The sequence below is a fragment of the Echinops telfairi genome, unplaced genomic scaffold, assembly GCF_000313985.2.
Source record: "Echinops telfairi isolate 266 unplaced genomic scaffold, ASM31398v2 ScPeMD7_7466;HRSCAF=8504, whole genome shotgun sequence".
Taxonomy (NCBI): domain Eukaryota; kingdom Metazoa; phylum Chordata; class Mammalia; order Afrosoricida; family Tenrecidae; genus Echinops; species Echinops telfairi.
In genome coordinates, this window is record NW_022111366.1 from 7,646,718 (window position 1) to 7,650,630 (window position 3,913).

Consider the following 3,913-nt stretch of genomic DNA (forward strand, 5'->3'; position numbering starts at 1 on the left):
GGCCCCAGCCTTTGAAAAATATGTAGAATAAACTAAAATCATGTTCACTTGCCCATTTGAAGTTTAAGCGAATATCTGCATTATATAAAAGCACCAAAAGCATATCAAAGCCCATAAAAATGTTAACACAGAGTATTTCCAATGCTTTTGCTTTCATTAGGAAAGCAATGTCCCCATAAAAAGGCCTGAGCGGGGGGCCTCATTTTTCGGTTGAGAGAATGCAAATCCTACATTTGATGTCCTGCGTGAAACTCCCTTTCGTGCAATGGAAACCAATTTTGTCTCTCCCTGCACACGTGCAAGGAGTTTGGAACGATCACTAAACCCACATTTGGAACAATGTGACATTGTACGTTGTTCCTGGACACACGGCCTGTTTCAAATATCAACTGCATTCTAAATTCCATTAATGACAATGCCATATGCTCCGTCTTCAGTTTTTACCCCTATCGATACCTTTCGGCCACCCTAACGGATTCCAGCTGTTATTAAAGAGCCGGGTTTTACATCTCATGACAACAAAGATTTCTCTACACGATGGTTCCAAGCAATGGCCCATTTGGGGGCATAATTTTCCTCAGTTTGTTTTAACAGCTAATTCTGAAGGCAAGTTCTTCCAGGTACTGCTTGTCCAGCATGGCGGATGCAGAGGCCTAAAGCTGCACCCCCGCTCTCAGGGGGCTCAGCGTTTGAAATGACCCCACTGCAGCACAACAAAGAAATGTGGTTGTGCCCTGGAATTTATTCTGCTGGAACTGCATCTAGGATTCTAAGCGGGAATGCTGATTTTATATTATAGGAGTTTTAGGTTTATTTCTTCTTCATTTCTGCAAGGTTTTTTTGGGGGGGGGGCTGTGGTGTGTGTGGGGTGTTCTGGGCTTTATTGGCTTCAAGGATCTATCACTGGGATAGGGATCCTTCAGTTCCTGTTATTGCCATGGCAATCGACAAAGTGTCTTTTCCACTGAGAGCAAAGGAGGATTCATCATCCCCTTACTCCTGCCGATCTGGTCTTACTATAAGATGATGCTATCGACACTACATCCCTTTGAGGTTAAGCCAACACGTACCCTAGGCCATGATCTTGGTATCAAAGGAGCTAGCTCTTTATGTAATCTCAGGCCAGGGGGCTATTACATGTTTTACACCAACAATGCATGTGTTATACATTTTTGCAAACATAACAGCCTCCTGGTTCTTTAGCTTCCTGTGTGCATTATCGCCCGTGCAGAGGAGCTACGTGGGTCCCTTGATCCCCAACACAAAAGTGGTGTGCCACACTAGAAGCCTTTTTGCTCAGGCTCCTTGTGCAAGCATTTTCCCCCTGGCCGCAAACTGTTTTTCTTCTTTTAAAAATGAACTTGTGACTCCAACTGACTTGGTACCTGGCTCGGCGTCCAGAACTTGAGGGTAAATGGGAGAGTTGAAATGTGTTTCTGGATTCTGCGGTTTCCGCGTGGTGACTCTTTCCAAACCAGGGCGGGTCCCCTGCCAATGGTCCAGTTGTGGAGGTCTGGCTGGGCCTCTTGCGAGGCTTCTCCCTTGTCAGCCCAAGAAGGAAATGCATCTCGTGGGGACCAAACAATGACCCTTTTACTTAGCTGTCCCTGGGTGGCTCAAGTGCTCACCAGAAGATGGACAGTTCAAATCTACCCAAAGGTACCGCTAACAACAGGTAATTTGATTCCAAAACAGCTTGAAGTTTCTCTGAGCCCGTCCTATCCTGCACACGTGAGGGCTCAGAATTTGGAACAGACAGCAACGGGCTTGGGTTTGGGGTTACACAGGCCTCACTTTGAACCAAGGACCACCCCAAAGGCTCTTCTATACATCGTCTTGTTTAAACCACCCAACTTTTCCCTTTACACCCTGTCTAGGAATTTTCGCCCTCTTAAAACTCTAACAGAGAGGTTTAGTCTATGGCCTGAGGCAGAATCCCCAGTGAAAGGGATTCTGAAGGCCCTGTGTCTATCCTCGATGTCCATACGGCCTCCGTCAAACTCCTGCCACATTCTTCATGCTACGTGGTACAAAGTCATGCTCCTTTTCAAAAGACAAGAGGAAAGAAACGTTTTGGAAAACGTATCACTCAGCATCAGCCAAGTTATCCGCGGTCCTTCCTCCCCAGCACATCCTCGGACCCCAGGCAGGACTCGCGTCCTTCCTAGTGCAGGGGCTGGAGCCGGCTCGGAGACGCCACGGCGGTGGCGCGCAGCAGAGGCATATACACCTGCGGGGCGGACTGAGATGCTCCTCTGCCAGGAAAATGCCTTCCCAGTGCACTTCCTTCTTCATTAACATAACATTTTGAAAGTAAAATGGCACCCGATATAGAATAAACAGTACAACAATAGCTGTGATTAATCTGTCAGAGATGGTATAATGGGATGCTAATAAGGAAGACATAAACTCCGGCAGAAGATCAAAGTCATCCCTGCTCAGGGAGAACTTTTAAAATTAGAATGTGGAGAAATGAGTCTCCATCCTGGAAATTTTTTTAAAAATTATTATTTTTTTTAGCTCAGCAGGTTTGCAGAAAGAGGAAGAAAAGACAACCTGAGGACATTCCATTGGCTTCGAAGAGCTAAAAGCCGGCAAAGGAGTTCGGGTTTGCATCCCCTCCCTCTGCTGCATGCAGACAGCGCCTGGCAGCGCCATCGCTCTAACCTTGTGATTGCTGCAGTTCGGGTGGGGCAGGGGATGCAGAGCAGGCATGTGCCTGGGACATACACTCAGGGGGCTGTCGTGGAGGAGGGGTTTAGAGCACTCCTTTTACAGAACCTTTCCAGTGATCGATATGTCATTGTTAGGTGCCTTCAGGTTGACTCTTTTCAATTCATAGCAAGCCCATGTGACGGAGTAGAACTGTGCCGTAGGGCAGTGGGCCATTGGACCTTTGTCCTGCAGCCTCCGGGTGGGTTCAAACCAACCACCTTTTGGTTAGCAGCTAAATGATTCAGCTTTGTACCATCTGACCTCCTTCCTGTGCCTTATAGGCAGCCACTGTTCTAGTTTATAGTTTCAATGAAACAGCGGTGGATTTAGGGGCTTTCTGGCTCTAACGTTCCTTTTGCATACAGCTGCTCTTCCTGGCTACGGCCACGCTGCTAACAGGGAGGTTGGCGATTGGAAACCTCCGAGGGAGAAAGACGAGGCTTTCTACTCCCATAAAGAAGGACCGTCTCAGAAGCCCACCTGGTCCTCGGAGGTCACTAGGAGTCAGATCCCATTTGATGGCATGAGTTTGGAGCGCTTGCTTCTTTCGGGGGAAAGGCACATGCCAAGAAAGCAAATGTGGTCATGCGTAGGACTTTCAGATCCACAGAAAAAGTAAAGCATTGCAAAACTTGCATGTGATCTCCAAATTAAGCACCAAATGAGAACAGAGCTTCTATTGGGTGCCAGGCCCTGTGTTAGGTGAGGGGGGAACCACCACTGGGGACGCTTGTTGAAGGGAGGGATGGGGGAAGATGAGGAGACAGGCTCTTAAAATCAGTGTGAAGTGTCCGGAGGCCCTTGGTGGAGAGACTGGGGATGGAGTGGGGGGAGAGAGATAGAGGGTGACAAAGAAAGGCTGCCTAACTCAGACTTGGGCGGTCCACTCGAAAAGTCACATCTATACTGAGGCAGCCACGCACGAGGAGATACAGGCAGCCTAAAAAGGGGGAGCAACGGTAGGAAATGACCAGGGGGAGGGAAGAGCATGTGCAAGGGCCAGCGAGCGATGAGAAAGAGCAGAATCCCTGAGTCGAGATAGCATGCTTATGAATGACCTTGAAGTCTTCTCTAAAATGACTTCTTGGACTCCTGGCTGCCCCCAATAGCTCATTTGTTCAATTTACTAATGACCTCTGCTGGCTTTCGATCCAACTCTGTCTCCTACTCTAAGGCAGATACTCCTGAAGGGCCAATG